This window comes from Lissotriton vulgaris, chromosome 3_1 (genome assembly GCF_964263255.1).
Source record: "Lissotriton vulgaris chromosome 3_1, aLisVul1.2, whole genome shotgun sequence".
Taxonomy (NCBI): Eukaryota; Metazoa; Chordata; class Amphibia; order Caudata; family Salamandridae; genus Lissotriton; species Lissotriton vulgaris.
In genome coordinates, this window is record NC_141689.1 from 1088255191 (window position 1) to 1088275808 (window position 20618).

At 47.5% G+C, this 20618-nt stretch overlaps 1 pseudogene; it reads right to left on the reverse strand.

Annotated features, from left to right (window-relative positions):
* Positions 1–18835: 18835 nt before the first annotated feature.
* On the reverse strand, positions 18836–20172 carry LOC147727463 (uncharacterized; annotated as a pseudogene).
* Positions 20173–20618: the final 446 nt, after the last annotated feature.

Sequence of the window (20618 nt, forward strand, 5' to 3'; positions counted from 1 at the left end):
CACAACAGCTTCGGCACACCAACCACGCACCCCACCACTGAACCAACGCCCCCCACCACCACCCTCTGCGCCTGGACCCCGGTCAGCACCGAAGACATCACCCGCACGATGAACACCATCCACTCCGGATCCCCAACCAACCCCTGCCCCCACCACATCTTCAACAAGGCTGACTCCATCATCTCTCCCCAACTCCGGGACATCATCAACATCTCCTTCAACACACCACCTTCCCGGAGAGCTGGAAGCATGCCGAGCTCAGCGCCCTCCTTAAGAAACCGACAGCGGACCGCACCAACCTCAAGAACTTCCACCCCATCTCGCTCCTCCCCTTTCCTGCCAAAGTCATCGAGAAGACCGTCAACCGACAACTCTCCGCCTTCCTCGAGACCAACGGATCCCTCGACCCCTCACAGTCCGGTTTCCGAACCAACCACAGCACTGAGACCGCCCTCATCGCAGCTACCAATGACATCAGATCCCTGCTCGACAACGGGGAAACAGCTGCCCTCATCCTCCTGGACCTCTCTGCAGCGTTCGATACTGTCTGCCACCGCACCCTAATACAGTGCCTCGGCAACATCGCAATACAAGAGAAGGTACTGGAGTGGACCATCTCATTCCTCTCCGGAAGAACCCAGAGAGTCCGCCTCCCCCCGTTCAGATCCGAGGCCACCGAAGTCATCTGCGGCGTACCACAAGGATCCTCACTGAGCCCCACCCTCTTCAACGTCTACATGAGCCCCCTCACAGCCATCGCACGCCAACACAACCTTAACATCATCTCCTACGCCGACGACACCCAGCTGATCCTCCAGACCCTGCCACCGCCAGAGCCAACCTACACGAAAAAATGAAAGACGTCGCAGAATGGATGAAGAACAGCTGTCTGAAACTGAACCCAGACAAGACGGAAGTCCTCATCCTGGGATCACCCCCTCCGCCTGGGACGACTCCTGGTGGCCCCCAGCCCTGGGCACCACCCCCAAGCCAACGGACCACGCACGTAACCTGGGCTTCATCCTGGACTCCTTCCTCTCGATGACCAGACAAGTCAACGCCGTCTGGTCATCCTGCTTCAACACCTTGCGCATGCTCCGTAAGATCTTCCGATGGATCCCCACCCAAACCAGGAAAACGGTCACCCAGGCACTCGTTACCAGCTGACTGGACTACGGGAACACCCTCTACGCGGGAACCACGGCCAAACTACAGAAAAGACTCCAGCGCATACAGAACGCCTCCGCACGACTCATCCTGGACATCCCCCGCCAAAACCACATCTCCGCCCACCTGAGAGACCTGCACTGGCTCCCCGTCAGCAAGAGGATCATGTTCAGACTCCTCGCCCATGCACACAAGGCTCTCCACAACCTGGGTCCCAAGTACCTCAACAACCGCCTCACTTTCTACGCGCCCATCCGCCAGCTGCGATCGACCAGTCTCGCCCTCGCCACAGTACCATGCATGCGCAGGGCCACCGCTGCAGGAAGATCCTTCTCCTACCTGGCGGCCAAGACATGGAACTCCCTCCCCATCCACCTACGGATGACCCTTGACCATCTCTCCTTTAGGAAGCAACTCAAGCCCTGGCTTTTCGAGCAGTAACGGACCCCTCCCTCCCAGCGCCTTGAGACCCCCCGGGTGAGTAGCACGCTTTACAAATTGTCTGATTGATTGATTGATTGAGTAGTAGAAAGGCTAGTACTCCATTTTGGCCATCAGAGGAGTTTAGGTTTCTGAGATGGAGATGAGCAAGTGCCTGGGGTGGAATCCAGTCTGGACATCTGCCAGAAGACCCTTGATTCTAGTGAATTAGGAGACTTGTTTAAAGCCTGTTCTCACTTGCCCATCAAGCAACACCAGACGATGCAGTAAGCTGGTTTGGAGAGATTCAGTTCTGGCTCCATCAGGAGCAGTTTGACATTAACCATCCAAAGGTCACCTGTAAAGTAAGAGAGCAGGGGGAGGTTTAAGAACATATTGTCAGGGACAGAGATTGTTACTAGGATGTCCTTAAACAAACCAGGTGGGTCATTTCAGAAGGAGAAACTGACCTGCTGCATAATTTAACAAGGTCAGAATTATCCAGCTGTGAATAGTAAAAGTACAGAAGCCGGCATCATGGCAATCAAGGTTGGGCCAGGTGTTGCCTCCAAGTAAAGTTTCTATTGGTGCTTTTGTTCAGATGTAAGTATGCTAGACAAATGCTTTGGTGAACTGTGTTTCAAGAGAGTAACAGAGTGGCTGCAAGTCAGTGATGTCAACAGAGATGGCATCAGAGTTTCATACTTCAACAATATTACTGTGGGGCTCCTTCAAATGGCAGGCCGATTAAGAGATGTTGGTTGAGACCTACATTTTCTTTGTTTTTTAATGGTTGCCTCAAAAAAGTAGACTGTCTTCAGAGACACATCTTCACTTTGTTACATCCCTTTTTCCTTAATTTGTTAAGTGCCCTATTTGTTGATGATGACATTGAGATCCTTGGAGAACCATGATTCCAATATCCTATAGGTCCACCCTTCCATGTGAGGTATGAGTGCACTAAGGGGATAGTCAGCCATATTCTAAGAACTAAAGTCAAGGGGCAGAGAGCAAAGCTTCCTTAAGTAGAACATTTAACTCCCAGAAACTGATGTGAAGCGTCAAACTGCTGCAAGTTCTGCACGCCATCTGAGACAAATCACTTTTACCACACCAAGTGAGTGCTCAGAGTATGCAGAGGGGCAGTGGTGATCCGGGTTGTGAGTGGCTATTAAATAAATTTAAAGATTCACTTGAAAAATGAAAGACTGTGTTGGAGGGTACATGAATGCAGAGGAGGTTGAAGAACCAAACTGAGTGGTGTGATATCAAGCATTTGGTGGTGTGATATCAACCAAACTGAGTGGTGTGATATCAACCATCTGATCTATAGAGATTCAATGTTCGTTGGTTTGATGTTCAGCATGATAGGCATAGATGTTTTGTAGAAGAGATCACTCTTTCCCCAGTTTCCTTAATTCTGCATTTCTGCATAAGAACGATATGCCCTGAAGACAAAGCCGCCTGAAGGTTGGGTGCTGTGTGTTTTTCCAGCTACAAGTCCCTTCCAGGTAGGGATTAGTTGAAAGATACAGTACCGGTCTTGCTGATGGACCATGCATTAACAAAGGAGCATGTTCAAATGCAAAACGTACATGGGGTGAAAGGTAGGCTAGAAGTTAATGCTGTGGGTGTGTAAATGTAAAGGGGAGCAGAGAGGTGGGATGTGAGAAAATCAAAAGGCTCCTGTACTGTGAGGAGGAAGGGCACAGCCTGGTGTTTATTCAGGGAGCAGGGGGTAATAATATATAGGAGAAAGGAGAAGGTGGCAGCTCTGGCAGAGGAGCGCTTGGGCTTGGTGGTAAGGCAGAACACGGAGAAAATGGTAAATGACAGGGAAGAAGAAACATCTAGCAGTGGTAGAGAAGCACAGGCTGGAGTGAAGGTCTGTGGATGATGAGTCTAGAAAGGATGTTCTGAAAGCATCATATCTGGACTGCTACGAGTATAAACCAAAAGGGATGCTTATAAACAAGTATATAATGTTCATGTTTTTCTTACCACTATATAGCCACTTTTACGCATGGCATCTCACACTTCTGTCTCCTTTCAAATGAAAGTTGGCTAAATACTTGCCGCTTCAAGCCAGCAGTTTGTAGATCATCTGGACATCAGAGAGAACCTGTGTGACTCTAGAACCTAGCACTCCAAATCCAGACCCCAAACTCTTAAATCAAGTACTCAGTTTGAATTGGTGAAGACATGATTTTAATGATGTAAGAAAGTGGCTCTGTATATACTGGGCCAAAGTAAGGTACAGTGTGCAAAGAGTCCACAGTCCCCAGAGGTTTGGCAGAGACTAAAGTTAGATATAACCTCACTCTCTAAAGTGGTAGCTTGGTCGAGCAGTAAGGCAGTATCAGAGGACAGTGTAAAGCTTTTGTTGTACACACTCAGTCAGCAAATGGTCTCACACACTCAGGAACTGAACTCTAGGCCAATTGTTTTGTATCAAAAGATATAGGGCCAGATGTAGGTAGGCCGTTACCGATCGGTAAAGGCCGAAATTCCCGATTTTGGGCCCTTACCGATCGGTAAACAGCCATCGAGATGTAGGGCAATGAAAAAACTCAAAATCGGAGAGAAAACCGATTCAGAATGAGTACCGAATGGGAAAGAATCCGATACGTACATACCGAAAATCGGATATGTAACAAATCGGTAATACACCGAATCGGATGCAAATACCGATTCGGTCCACGTTCCGAATCGGTAGTGACACCGAATCGGAAATTATCCGAATCGGTCCTCGTACCGAATCGGTAGTGACACCGAATCGGAAATTATCCGATTCGGTCCACGTACCGAATCGGTAGTGACACCGAATCGGAAATTATCCGATTCGGTCCTCGTACCGAATCGGTAGTGACACCGAATCGGAAATTAACCGATTCGGTCCCTGTACCGAATCGGTAGATGAACCTAATCGGACATAAGCCGAATCGGAGAACCTACCGATTCGGTAGAATCACCGATCGGGAAATTCCCCGATTCGGACAGATGGGGAGATGTAGGGAGGCACAGAAACACCGATTTCGGCTCAAAATCGGTAGAAATCACTCGGTATTTACCATGGATTACAATCAGGTGGTAACCAACTCCAACCCATAAAAACAGCCCCAAAATGCATTGCAACTTGCAGGATGGCAGCTTTTTATGTCATTGCGAGGCGGCTACGGCTACAGCAGGAAGGACAGAGGGAATGGCTAAGAAATGAACAGGTCTACAGACAGAGGATAACCCTGTTCATGCTCACTGAGGCTGAGATCCTACAGAGATACAGGCTGGACTCTGACACCATACTTGAGCTCATCAGGGACCTCAAACCATTGTTGGACCACCCCACCCCAAGGGCACACGCCATCCCAGCACACGTCCAGGTGCTATGCAGCCTACACCTGCTGGCGTCTGGCAGCTATCAAAGTGGAGTTGCAGCGGCAGGAGGAGTGACCCAGAGCAGCCTGTCAAGGTTCTTCCACACATTCCTTGACGCCATGATAGACAGGATGGACCAATACATCTTGTTCCCTGCAACCCACGCAGAACTGCTACAAACCAAAGCTGACTTCTACCAGATGGCACAATTTCCCCAAATCATTGGCTGCATAGATGGCACGCACATTCCGATATGCCCACCAGCGGACACAGAATACATATACCGCAATCGGAAATCTACACACACCATCAACGTGCAGGTGATCTGCAATGCGAAGTGCACCATCACAGACCTGGTAGCAAAATTTCCAGGGAGTACCCATGACTCCTATATTTTCCAACAGAGCGGCATCTATGCACGGCTGATGGCTGGCGAATTTGGTGAAGGATACCTCCTAGGTGAGACACATCATCAGACCCCCATAACACACAGTAGCTAGGTGGAATACATGTATTCATGTGTGTAATGTTACCCCTTTCTCTTCCAAGCGACAGTGCATATGCCCTCCGCTCATTCATACTCACCCCCTACCTCAACCCCTCCACACCCAGCCAAAGGAGGTATAACCGGGCCCACATACGCACAAGGAATGTTGTCGAACGGACCTTTGGCATCTGGAAAAGTAGATTCAGATGCCTGCACAAGAGTGGAGGTGCAAGGCAGTATACCCCCATCACCTGCTGCAAGATCATAGCTGTATGTGCAATGTTACACAACCTTGCGGTGAAGAAGGGCACTGAGGTGGAGTTGTCTGACTACGAGGACCATGACGACGACGAAGCTGTGCCACTGACACAGCCATCTGGGGTGTGTACGCCAAGTGATGGCAGATACAGACGTGAGGAGATTACAGAAAACTATTTCTGAGTGAGTACAGATGCAAAGACAGCTAAATGGTTGTTGTGAAAAAACAATTTTTAATACTGTGGCAACACAGTTACTGCACTGATGTGCAACAAAAAAAAGGTGTAATGGCAAAGAAAACAAAAGTCCAAGGTCCAGGTTGCCTCACCCGCCCTTGCAAGGCTATTTCTTTGACCGCTTGGCAGCCCCACTGGGGTGTCCCTCAGCCCCCTCAGAATGACCAGCGGCATCTGCGGAGCGCCTGGTGCTCCTGCATGGCTCTGACGCAGCGCTGGCCGGGCTGCTGCGGCTGCTGCTGTCCCCAGCATCCCCCAGGTCCAGGGCAGGATTTGCGGCAGTGTTAGAGATGATCATGGCCTCCATTGCCGTGGTGATGCGGGCCATTCCCCTTGTTAACTCCGCCGTATTTTGTGTGAGGCTAGACTCCATGTTGGCACTGCGCTGGCAGAGTTGTGCCGTTGCAGCTGCAAGGCGGCTCATGGAGCGGTTCAGCACCCGGGCATCCCGCCTGCGCACCAGCTCATGCTCCTCCTGTCTGCCACATGATTGGGTTATGGCAGTGGTTAGCCTGCCTAAACCTGCTGCTACCTCCTTGTTTGAATCCACGAAGGCCTGAAATCCTTTTACCATTTCCCCCATCTGCAGGTTGTGCTGCAGGAGCTGGCGTTGGCATGCCATCATGGATTTCGCCTGAAGCCTTTGTATCTTTACCATCTTTCCTTCGAGGCCCAGGAAGACACTGCCCTCCGGTGCTGGTGCTGCAGTGGTGGGGATGGCACGGCGCCGGGTACTGCTGCTGCCGGCCTGCTGATGGGCTGGGGTCCACTGGTGGGGGTGTGGTGCTGGCCGGGGCCTGAGCCCCTGCTCCCAGGACAGGTTGTACTGGTGCCACAGCCATGGTCGTGGCAGGAGCTGGTGTAGGTGGAAGGAGGTCCCTTGTCGGGGAGTTCTCTGGGGAGAACTGCAAGGGGGGTGTGCTCGGCATTTGTGGGGAGTGCAGTGCTTCAAAGTCTATCACCAGGTCTCCCTCCATACCAAGCCCTATGGTGTTTTCGTCCTCCTCCTCCTCGGCAGCCTGGCTGGTGCTCGGCCCTGCGAGTGCAGTGTCAGATGGTGCTGCTGCCTCTGTTGACATTGTTTGTCCGCCTGATGGTGCCCCTAGGTACAAAGAAGCATTTGTAAATTGAGTGCCGATGTATTACAGTCAGTACAATTAAAGCATTCCACATGTCCTTGCATCTCCTTAGAATGTGTTCCACTGTTTCCTGTCTTGTGATTCTGCACTACCATAGTTTGCTAACTTCTGCTGACTACATGTACCATGATGCTTGTCTCTTGTATGTTGGTTACAGTACTGTGCTGGGGTTTGCCTATGCATTGTGTCTAATGGGGAGGTGTCTGGTAGGGTGTGTCATGATGCGCATGCTTCTTACCTGTAGCTGTAGCTCTGGCTGAGCTGTCCAGGGTCCCAATTCCGGTTACACTCTCCCTCTCAATGGTGGTGGAGACCATTTCCTCGAGGTCTGTGAGGGGTGGCGCCGGGTTCCTGCCTCCACCAGTGCCTCCAGCCTGCCTCTGGATCTCTGCCATCTTCCGTTTTGTGAGGCTGCGGATGTCATAGAATCGCTTCTTCAGCTCATCCAGGGACCTGGGGGTGACACCCACAGCATTCACCTTTTGGGCGATTTCGCTCCAGATCCTCCTCTTGGTGCTGTCTGGCACATTGAGGGACAGCTTTCCAAATAGCTGCCGGTGCACCCTCACCACCTCCTCAACCAACACCTGCAGCTCGGTGGTGCTGAACTTAGGCTTCCTCTTCTGGGAGGACTTCTGGCTCTCACTCTGGTTTGCCATCTTGTTCAGAACAGTTCACAACCTCCTACTCCCACTGCTGCTAACTGTGAGTGTTCAGCTCAGGCTGGCTCTCCAGAAAGTTCTTAATTAGCTGCACCTGCCAGGGTTGCCACTCCCTGTTTGGGTGGGGGAGGGGGAGCCACCTCATTGGCTGAATCGGCTTTTGCCGATTCGGCTTTTACCGAATCGGATATTACCGAATCGGTAAAATCCGATTCGGTATTATCCGATTCGGATTTTACCGATTCGGTTTCTTCAATGCATTCCTATGGGCTTTTTGGCCATGGGTGTGTTTTCATAGCTACGATTCGTTAATTGCCGAATCGGATTTTACCGACTCGGCTATTTCCGATTCGTTGGTAGCCGATTCGGCTATTTACGATTCGGTGTTAGCCGATTCGGTACTTTCCGATTCGGTCCGTGCCGATTCGGAACGTACCGATTCACATTACCGATGCCGACCGAATCGGTATTATTTCGCCGTTTGTTTGCTACATCTCGTTTTCCGATTTCAGAATACCGATTCGGCCCGCCTCGGTATTTTGAAATCGGAAAATCCCTTTTACCTACATCGGGCCCATAGTGGTTTTATTTTAGAACCAATAAGGACTCAAAATATACTTTCTCAGAAAGAGTTACTTTAGTTAAATACTTTTCAAATAGGCAATAGACATTTTCATTACAATAGTTACAGTTGTTGCAATAGACAACACAATTTCAACCACAATGCAACATTGAGCTCAATGGAAATTTCTAGTTAAATGCAATTAGTTACTTTGTAGATTTCTTTTCTAACCTCAGGACTGGATCCTAGATTCTGTCCTGGGACATGTCCTGTAAACAGTTAAGTAAAAGCGTTTTGGTTACAGTAGTGATTTTTAAGGAATATTATTGTATTTTAAAAGTTGACACAAAAACTTTTCTAGGTGAAATTACCAATGTTATCCTATGGTAGGAAATTCAGTTTGCAGGTAAAGTATGTTTGCGTTACTTTTGTACTCCAGTGCTAGGCTCCTAGGTTCAGCACTGGGACATCCATCTAAAACAGGCAAGTAATTACGTTTTTATCGATGGCACGATTTTTAAAGAATATTTGTAAGTTTCAAAAATCGACACTTCAAAATATTTTCAGCAAAAAGCAGGCAATGATATCCTATGGAAGGAAATTCAAGTTATTCGTAAATACGGTTAAAATTACTTTTCAGGGTCAGTACTAGGCTAGAAGATGCAGCACTGAGGTCTCTCCTGATAACAGGTGAGTAAATCGTAATTTGTTGTGCGGCTGATTTTAGATGAATATTTTAAAGTTCCAAAACTCCACACAGAAGAATTTCTAAGTGAAACCAGTCAATGTTAGCCTATGGAAGAAAAGTGAGTTATCGACTTTTAGGTAAGTACTCGACTGGCAGAGTTAAGGTTTTGGTCATAGACTCATGGGTCTCCCAGGGTCAGGTAGGTACAGTTGGTACTCCCTCAGCGGCGCAGGGGCAGCCGGGTGCAGAGGTAGTTAGGCCCAATGTTATCCAATGAGAGGCAGGGGGCCTTCGATTGGTGGCTGCTGGCAAGCAGGCCACGCGGCTGTGGGAGCTGGGCTCCTGGTCACTTGCTCAGGGCAACTGGGGGAGTAGATTAGGACAAAGGTGCACTGCCAGGGGCACTCGGGCAGCTGGGTGCAGGGTGCTTTTGAGCCGTTGAGTGCTCAATGTTATTCAATGGAGATCTTGGAAAGTGAACAAAGGCTGCAGGCTCGGGGATGCAGGATCTTCTGGAGTAACCAACACTTCGAGGGGTAAGTTGGGATCTTGGAGGATAGGGAGGCACCCCGGAGTTGGGCACAGGGGGCCCGAGGGCACCGGTTGCAGGGGTGTCTTTTGACGTCGGAAAATCTTACCGTCTGCTGGTCACGGTTGGAGGAGTCCCTGGTTCTGAGGCTGCAGGCGTTGTCTGGGTCCTTCGGCACCGGATTCCAGGTCAGATTCGCCAGGGGATGTCCTCAGGGTCTTTGTCCTCTCAGGCACAGGTCGGGCTCGGCAGGTGCCGAGCATGCTGGATTCGCGGTTCCTGGCTGGCACTAGGGGTAATGCTGTTTGAACACAGCCACTGCTCATGGGAGTCCCAGTCTCTAAGAATTTCAAGGCAGGCATGACCTCCAGGGTTCTCTAGGTTGCTGTCCACAGGAGACGCCGGTATTTAGCAGGAGCAGGTTCAAGGATCAACAGGCCTGTAGGGCTGGGGCCAAGTCAGTCGGTGTCACCCTCTTGCTAGCAGCTGCACGGCAGGTCTTCTTCTTCTTGGTCTTCTTTCTTGTTTGAAAATCGGGATCTCAGGAAGGAAGGTTCAGGGTGCCCCTAAATACTAACTTTAGGGGCGTTACAGGTAAGGGAAGGGCAGGGACCAATAGGTCCCTGTCCTGGGGTGAGTACACCCCCTATCCTGCTCCTCTCCTGTGGGAGGGGGATAGGAGCCTATCTCTGATTGGGCAGGGCTCCCCATCCTCAAGATGTCCCGAGCCTGGAGTTGTGCTTCACCTCGCCTCTCCCACCTGAGGGGTGGAGTTTGCACACGCTGACACACCCCCATTCCTTATGTAGGGTTTCCGGCCAGTCTTCCAGCCAGAGTGGGGGTCAGAACCGGTGGGGGCCAGTTGCTGAGTACAGAAAGTGGCCTGTAGAAGCTCACAAAGGCGGCATGCCTTTGATGCTTCCCCCTGCCCATCCTGGTGGAGTAGACCTAGCACCTCGCCCAGGATGTGCATTGTTGTAGGCCCAGGAGAGCAGGGGGCTCTCCACCCAGGGGACCAGCAACATGTCTGCTGTGTGGCAGCCTAGGCAGCCTCTCAGGCAAGACGTGGATTGTAGGTTAGATTTCAGGGGGCATCTCTAAGATGCCCTCTGTAGTGCATTTTACATTAAATCCCACACTGGCATCAGTGTGGGTTTAATGTGCTGAGAAGTTTGATATCAAACTTTTCCAGTCTTCAGTGTAGCCATTATGGTGCTGTGGAGTTTGTGATGACAACCTCCCAATACCATATACTCCTAATGGCATCACTGAACTTACAGTGCCCAGGAATAGCCCTGGGTACTGTAGGGGCACAGGGCTCATGCACCTGTGCCCATACCACTGGCTTAGGGCACCCAGCTAGAGGGGTGACTGATGTATGCCAGGGCAGTGGATTTGTGGGCATGGCACACAGGGATGTGTGCCATGTTGACTCTTTGTTTAGTTCTGTGCCAGGACACTCAGACTGGAAAGGCAGTGTGTATGTGCCAGGGTACAGGGCCCCTAAGGGTGGCACAATAAGTGCTGCAGCCATTAGGGGTCTTCTCTGGTCACAATGCCCTGGGTACCTAGGGTACCATTTACCAGGGGCTGACATGTGGCCAGAGATGCCAATTGCGTTTTAGTTTCAACACAGTTTTTAGGGAAGGAACACAGGCCCTGGGCACCTGATTGGCAGGAGCCCAGGGCACACTCAGTCAAAGCACATCAACAATTCAGCAAAAAGTGAGGGCATACCAAGCAAGAAAGAGGGCACTTTTTCACAGATGAGTGCCCACAGTTTTAGTTAAATTACTGGTTATAAGGTTCAGTAAACTGGGGATGTCAGAGTGGTTGCTCATTCTCCACGACACTTGCCTCATTCAAGAGACTGAAAACAGTTGGGTCAGATACTGGTCTTTGAACCTAGACCCCAAACGGTCACCAGCACCCTGATGGCCACTGAACCGGACTCTCAACACTATTGGAACACTAAAAATACATACCTCAACTGACTCTGTACTGTACCAAGACCCTTGTTTGATGCATAGCAATTAGGTGCTAAATGTAGGTAAATCACAAATACCGAATCGTTATTACCGATTTTTACCGAATCGGTATTTGCGATGTAGGTAGTAATTCTGTAAAAATTACCGTATCGGTAAAATTCGGTAATAGTTACCGATTCCTTAGAAATCGGTAAAAATATTACCGAAAACCCATTACCGAATCGGTAAAATACCGATTCTGTAATACCGATTTGCTAAATACCGAATCGGTAATTAAAAAAAACAGGAATTTTGGAATCAGCCAATCCAGAACAAGCACATGACTCCCAACCAGGAAGAGGCCACACCCATGCAGATGCACTGAATCAGTTGGTGTTTGGAGAGACTGGGAGCAGCAGCAACAGCAGAGGAGCAGAACAGCCAACATCCAGTTCACAGAGACAACTGCACCATGGCCACATCTGATAAAAGTAAGGATTCTGCATCTGGGAGAAAAAGAAAAATGAAATTTACTGCGAAGGAGTTGGAGGTCCTCATTGAAGAAGTAGTAAAAGACCATGACCAGCTCTTTGGTAAGAGGTCACTAAAACGTGCCTGAGTCCCAGAAAAGGGCCTTTTGGATGGCAATCCATGACAAAATAAATGCCATTGGGGTCACACAACAGACAATTGAGGACCTGAAAAAGCATTGGTACGACCTGAGAGCACGTGCCAAGGAGAGGATGGCTGAGCGCCAGAAACAATCCGGAAAAACTGGTGGTGGAACTCCACAGCGCCTGCTGCTACTGCCCTGGACCAACTGGTAGAATCCACCCTGCAGCCAAAGAGTGTCCGTGGAATTGGGGATGTGGATAGCTCTGCTAGACCATCCAACACACAAGGTAAGTTGCATTACATCATACTGTTTCCCCTCCCTAAGCCCAATCCCCCTGCAACAATCCCACTCCAGGCCATGTGTTATGTAAGCTGTACAATGCATCATGGGAAATGTAGTCCCTATCAAGGGGTAGCAAAACAGCCACTCCCCAATTAGCTTAGGCAATTGTTACACATCTATAGATGAAATAGCAGAGGTCAGACAGCTAGGATGTCAGTTGTGAAATTTATTAGCACACATTTGCTGCAAGAAAAGTAAGTAATGATACATTCTGTATCCACAGGCGGAACAGCGCCACAAGCTTCAGAGGGTGAGACTGCTGATGCTCCCATGGATGATAAAAGAAGTGATGAAGAAGTTCTGTCACCTCCATACATTGCACCAACTACTCCACCACCACCACCTACAAAGTCAAAGCGATACACAATTGCTCAACTTCCAGAGATAGATGCCACAGAGGAGGATAGGCAGGAAGTCCAACATCCATCACCAGGCGCAGACACACAGCCATCTGGGGCGCAGTCCCCCATGCGTGAACGCAGCACAGGTGTCCGTAGACGACGCCCAAGGTCACAAAGTCCGGAATTTCAAGGCTCAAATGTCTTTGCAGGCCTGGAGGGCCAAATGCTGATAGTGCAGCGCCTGCAGGGGAAGTCAATGCGGACCATTCAGAGGCAGATGGTGGCAAACAACCGGAAGGTGGGTGAAATGAAGGAGGCCAGATACTGCCTCAACAATACAATGGCAGAGGGACTGAAGGAGGTATCTGAGGCAGTGAACAAATTAAGTGACAGAATGGAGGGGGAGCGTGCTGCAAAGCGGAGAGACAGGCAGGTGATTGCAGGCTTCACGAAGTCTGTGAAAAAACTGTGTAATGCCACCAACGTGCTGAGTCGAAGATCTGTGGCCATGCAAATGGAGATGGCCAAGTGCAGCCATGAGGTTACCCAGGGCCTGGTCACAGTCACCAGTGCCGTGGCAATCATGCAGACCAACCAGATTGCCGCCACCGGTTCCGGGGAGGTTGAGGAAAGTGAGGAGGCAAGCAGTCTTAGCACTGAACCCCCCCCCCTACTTGCTAGAGAGTAGGAGGGGCAGTGTGAGTCATGGCTCTGCTGCAGGACACAGTGCTACTGAGGACAATGTGCAAGCAGGACGCGGCACTGGTGTGCGGGGGTGCAGGAGATAGGCGCAGACCTACAATTTAGATCTGTAGTGGGTGAAGTAACCCTTTTGAACACATACCTGGTGTCATGGTGTGCTGATAATTTGCCTGATGAAAGGTCTATTAAACACCCTGACATGGATTTGTCTCATTACTTACTTAAAAATAATTATTTGTGTTCTCTGACCGTCTCTGTCTCCCATCTGCTGCAGCTGCGCCGCCTGTTGCGCTGTGCTGTGGCTATGTACCTTCCACATCCTCATCCTCCTCTTCAGAATCACACATTTCAACAGGTGTACCCTTCTTAGTGGTAAGGTTATGCAGCATGGCACATACAGCTATGATTTTGCAACACACCAGGGGCTGGTACTGCCGTGCACCTCCAATTTTGTGCAGGCAGCGGAACCGGCTTTTGAGGAGTCCAAATGTTCGCTCAACCACATTGCTTGTCGATCTATGTGCAACATTATATCTCCTATCACTTGGGGTGGATGGGTGCAGGTACGGAGTCAGGATGAAAGAGCGCACTGCATAGGCACTGTCACCTGTGTGTGAGATGTAAGTAAGTATTACACAGCGTACAATCTCATCAACAGTTGTGTAATTCAGGGGGTGTCACATGTACTTACCTAGCAGGTAGCCTTCACCAAATTCTCCTGCAAGAAGCCGGGTATATATCCCACTGTTCCTGAATATGTATGAATCGTGGGTGCTCCCTGGAAACTTTGCAACTATGTCAGTGATTATGTTCTTTGCATCCCATATAACCTGTACATTGATGGAATGTGTGGACTTGCAATTGCGGTAGATGTACTCAGTCGCAGCAGGGGGGAAATTGGTATATGTGTCCCATCAATGCAACCTACGACGTGTGGGAAGTGGGCCTTCTGATAAAAGTCCAACTTGGTCTTCAGCAGTTTCTGCCTGTGTGCTGGGGAATTTGATGTAGTGTGCCATCCTTTGCAACATGCACACAGCATTACAAAGGAAGGAAACAATTGAGTTGTGTTTGGCTTGTAATTCACCAATTCTTAAAAGAAGTTGCACATGGAAATACAGTTAAAGCAGCACTGTACAGAGAAAATCATGTGACAACCCGGAGGCACTTGGTGAGAGGTGATGTATACAAATAAACAGTGACGAGGCAAGTGATAAAGGTAAACAGCGTGAACGGCGCAAGGTGACCAATATATGTACAATGGTGGCTCAGTGAGGAAGGATTCTAATCAATCATAATACAGGTTTTCATGTTCGTGAGCCAAACGCTAGAATACGCCAAACAATTGCGCTGTAATGTCGACGGCGTTTCGATCCACGTTTGTTTGGGATCTTCTTCGGGGTTGTCGAGTTGGTTGTGTGCTGGGTGGGCACTGCTGTCGCGGTCAGTAGCCCATGGAGACAGCCGGGGAGGCGGTTGCTCGAGTGGTGGTTGTGATTTAAGAAAACGTGCGTCTCGGTGGTTCGAGATCGTCGTCAGATACAGCACATCTTGAAGGACGCTATGGGTGGCGTCTACGTAGTGGGTAAACAGCACCTCTTTTATTCTTTCAGGTGCTGTTTACCCACTACGTAGACGCCACCCGTAGCGTCCTTCAAGATGTGCTGTATCTGTACATGTTTAAACTGCCTTAATATTGTTACCTGTTGGGATATTGTTTCTCATGCACATTGTTTACCCAATCCCAACGTGGTTTTTTCTCACTATCCTTTGCAACATGGCATCCAGGAATTTGCTGGAAAAATGGCGACAGCCAACTTGTGAAACTCCACCTGCCACAACTATTACCCCTTGGTAACTGCCAGATGCCAGGAGGTGCAGGCAACAGAGTACCTGTACATGAGTGGGTATTGCGTGCGCCCTTGGTGTCTGGTGCTCCAGGAGTGGGTGCAGGTCCCGTATGAGGTCCAAGATGGTGTTTGGGTGTAGCCTGTAGCGCTCATGGATTTCAGCCTCAGTCAGTTGGAACAGTGTTATTTGCACTCTGCACACGTGCTCCTCCCATCTCCAGATCCTCAGTCCTGCTGCACGCAAACGTAGCCGCCTTGCTATCACGTACAGGGCCACTATTGTGTTCACACTGATGCATTTTGGGGCTGTTTTTATGCAGTGCACCTGATTACCACCTGCTTTCACTTAGTGTTAAATACCAATTTTTAATTACCGATTTTTGACAAATTCGGTATTACCGATTTTTGTACATCGCATTACTGATTTTTTACTGATTCCTTATTTCCGATTCGGTATTTGTTTTACGATTCGGTATTTTTTTATTCTCCGACTTGGTAAATAAGGAATCGTTAACTGTTTTTCCTTATTTTTACTGATTCCTTATTACCGATGCCAATCAGTAATACCTACATCGCACATGGCTAAATACCGGTCGGTAACAGTGAAATTTACAGAATTTCACTATTACCGACAGGTATTTAGCCACCTACATCTAGCCCAATGTTTTTCCTATCTTTTTTAAATGAAAACTCAGCAAGTGGAGATTCAACCCACAGAGTTGTCCAGTGCTGAACTCCGAGGCCATTGATACAGGGTGACAGACATATCATAGCAAAATTGTCTTGTTTGACACCCCTGTATCGATGCTTGATCTTTGTTAGTAAACATAACCCCAAACCCAAAGAGACCAGAGGTCCCCCCAGTGCTGTTCCAGAAGACAGTATTGAAAATCTAGCATGTAACTGTCACAAAATGGCGGGAAGTCTTTCCTCAGTTCAGAAGCTTCTATGCACACCTTCTGGTTTTCTTGTTGTATCATATTTAGAACTGCTCTTTTTATTTAGATATCAATAAAACACGAGTTTTCCTTAGAAGACAGCAGTGGCTGGACATAGAGCTTATTGTTGTTATTCACTGCCATATCTGAGTTAGCAACACTTCCCACTGTAAGCTATGATTATTCAAATATGGTACTGCTGGAGAGTAAAATGTTGTTGATGTTCCAAGCAGTTAGAGGTGCCGGGGTTCCAATGGTAAACACACATGCCCACACAGGATACAATCCAGTAACCAATGTCTGCTCAAGACCCCAATAAAAGGCTGCATTAACAACTAACATTTTACTTTAGGGATATTCTCAAACATTTAGCATGGACCTCCCAGCCAGGTAGTAAATTAACAGGGAACAGTTTTCATGGTGGTAAAAGGTATACAACCCTCTATACTTTAAGAGGGTGCAATGAAATGAGTCTTGCCAGCATAAACAATCATCTCTACATGGAAACAAAACATTGGCATGTGCTAATATGCGCCATGCGGTTTATCCACAGGAGTAAGTGTAGGGAATAAGTATGCATGCCAATCTATGAATTACATGTATTTTCTGTGTACTGATGGGGATTTCTGTGAGTTCCCAAAATGTCAGAAATGTTGAGTAAATTCTAGAAGGAAAGCTACAATGTGTAGATTTCTATATTTCAAAAATCTTAGGGTGATTCAGAGTTTGGTGGACAGGATACGCCATCACAAACGTAACGACTATCCCGTCTGCCGTATTCCAAGTTCATTATATCCTATGGCATTTTGTAAAAGGGATGGCAAGATATCAGCCACGTTTGTGACAGAGTAACCTGCCTGCGGAAGTCTAATTTAGGCCCTTGGTGAAAAGGGCCAGCTGGTAGCAGTAGTGTTATGAAAAGTGTCTTAAAAGTATTCAATATGTTCTTAAAATGAGATTTACAAAAACGTGTTACGTTCATAATATTTTTAGATTTTTAGAACAGACACAAGAGTACAAAGAAGGGCTGTATAAATAATACAGAGGAAACATTTATAAGCCAGCAGGATTGCTCGGTGGATGTGACTCTCACTGCTGATACAAGTGGTAATCTACAGTTACGAGTTTGAATCTCCGCTAAGTTTCACCCAAATTAGGGTGACCACCTGGCATAGGTGGAAAATCAGGATGGTGAGTGTAAAAATTCAGGACAAAGACTCAACATTCAGGCCAAAAAATTGGGAGCGAAGGTCAAAATTCGGGACAAATAGTAGGTTTTACAGTCACATCAGAGCAGGTTGTGCAATAGTATATAAGTTGATAGACAACCAACATACGTTTATATTAAGTTAAAAAGTAGTAAAGCACACCAATCAAAATTTGGCACACTGATGTGACAGGTATCAGAGGATGTTGCCCCCTAAATATTGCAGTACATGGACAGTAGCAATATAAGTTTTAGTGATGGTTTTTGAAATTGAACTTTTTCTCAGAACTAACAGACTTCTGATGTTTTTAGTTCCTAAGAGAAAATGGATAGAAATCTGTGCACAAATGTTTCATACTTACCTGGATCTGCAATCCGCCTTAACAAGCTCAACATCATACCTATTTCATATGTCCGTCCAGGTGAACTTCAATTGAGAAAAAATCCTATCAGTAGGAGCATTGCTGCCTGGCAAGGTAAGTATAAATGACATTACTTTTTTAGGCTGGGAACATCGCAAGGCAACTTTAACAAAACCTTCAGCCATTTCTGTGCACATGGTAAGTTGGTGCCTGCCACAGCTCGCAAAGCAGGAGCAATTATACTGTATTCATTGAATAAGTATTGCCATTTCAGATAATGGGTCAAGTTAACCACAAAAGCAGCTTTGCGGAGCTGCTGAAAGGTGAGCATTTCTCTTAAGCAGCATGGTTCTAGTGCAGACAAGTAATTGTTCTCTGAAAAATAAAAATAAAATTCTATATACGTAAAGGAGCGCTCCAAAAAATCTCTCTGTATGCTTGTGCTCAACTTGGAGCCATGGGACATTAAATAATTCAGCACTTGGAACCCAAAGAACTGATTTTCCACTCTGTCCTTTAAGTAGTTCCGCAATATCCTGAAGATGCCTGCTACCTCAAGGGCGCTTAGCTCATCCTTCTAAAGCCTCAAGATGAACTAACTGAAAATTATCAAAATGTCGTGAATAAAGAAAAGGTAAGCTTCGCCTTGTGACATGATGGGCTCCCCAGTTTGAAGTCCTAGAAAATCCCATATTGCTCTGACTGTTTTTTCTTACCCGAGAGAAAGGAAATAGGATTTCAGTGCTGCACAGCACTTCAAAAGTCGATCGATAGCTGGAAACAAAGGTTGCCACCATGTTGGGACATGCCAAAACAAAGGCTGCCACTCTAGGTCCACCAAAGAAAACAATTCTCTCAACTCAGCTGTTCACTTAGCTGAAGAAGCGATATGGTTGTAAGGATTCTACATTCATAAAAAGTCCATTAATGGCTTGTTTATCACAGCTGTGTAGAATGTGTGCAGGACAGTTTGCAGTTAGAATGTCTTCATGTGTTCCCTTCAAAAGCAGAAATATAGAGTGATGTGTCCATAGTTGACACTTGCGTTGCTTCCACAGTATGCAGCAACATGCTCAACTTCCAACCCATGCTCTTTAATTTGGTTATGATCTGCTGTGCAATTGGAGTAGCAGTCTCAGCTGCATCGTCATGGAAACCCAATAAAGTGTAGGTCAGACCGGAAGTGAAATGAAAGTACTGCAACAAAAGTGGATCTAGTTTGACGTTTTCTTTGTTTGAGGCATCGCTGCAGACAGAGAAATATCCATCTTGTAAGTCTTCATTTGCTTGCTGCAACGATAGAGGTGCAAGCACATTTTTAGTGATACTTGATGCCTTTGTGCGCCCACAATATGCTTTCATCGCAACAGGATGAGTCGGGATAAATTAATTTGGACAGCTTAAAGCCAATATCCAGAGAGCGGTAGGTGATGTGATGCTTGAAAGCATGATACACCTTTGTCACCTTTGCAGCTGGGACTTAAAATTTAAAAAAGGACATACAAAGGTATAAGCAACAAACAGAGAAATTCTCCACTGGTAAAGAAAATAGTGGTCACAAAGGGGCTTAGAACTACAAATTTAAAGTGTCAGCTGCCAACCCAAACGCAATTATAATCTGCTCTTGATATGAACAGCATGAGAAAAGCATATCATGGCAACCTGATTTGGTAAACATTGCTGCACACTTAAAGAGAGTAATAGAAAATTGCAAGATAGCTGGCATAATCAACAGGGGGGTCTAAAAAAAGAGTGTGAAAAAGCAAGGAGTGTACACAAATTATATGCAGCAGATTACATTATGACAAAGCGAGCAATGACTTACTTTAGCTACTTCCGATTGGAAGCTTGGTTGCAGAAATGCCGGAGGCATTTTTCTAATGCTGTGATCCTGCCTCATGCGTTTTTATATCCTGCTCTCTTTCGTGGGCAATGGAAAAGTCTTTATGACAGGGGCTGCACTTGGCCGTGTACACATCTTTTGAAGACTTCAAGATGTGGGGTGTGTAAGTTCCCATTCTAGTCTGTACTTCACAAAGAGCTTTTTTGCCTTTTTTTGGGTGACTCTGGCAAGGAGTCTGCATGCGAGGTTAATGTTGCATCTGAATATGCCTCAAAATCCTATGTGAACTATGCCTCTGCAGCACCTTTACCTGGCTCATACTCCAACGTGTTTTTTTCTGGAAGTAGACTGTAAAACACCCAACAAACTTGAGATGTAAATGCATACTGTAGTCAATGAATAGATAAAAGGTATCAGGCACTTACTTTCCTCTCACTTACTGGACTGGCGTACCTACCACTGCCTCCTCAGGCTCATACATTCTGCCTAGAGTGGAACAGAAGGTCTTTTATACAGGCCTATAATTCTTAAAGGCCTGGCAGTCAAGACACGTGATTGGTTCATTTCCAATCATGCTAGCAGAGGCAGCTCTGAACACTTCTAATTGCAGCACCAAAGCAGAGGGACAAAGAAAACCATAGTCCAAGTTAGTCTGTGTATATCATAATGGTGGTGGTGAAGTAGGCCTGGGCAGCCTATGCGGGGAGAGATGAGGGCGGCTAACAGTATGTTGTCTTTGTTTTTTGATCCTATGTGAGAAGTGTTTCCATGCTGTGTGTGATGACCATTGAGGTGTGGATATTATGTTAGGAGGCCTAGCAACTTGCAATGTGGTGAAGAGGTGCGAGAGACAAACATGCACTTCACATTTTTATGGTATGCTGGCAGCTTTGAGCAGCTGGGAAGGTCTTTCTGTGGTATTTCATA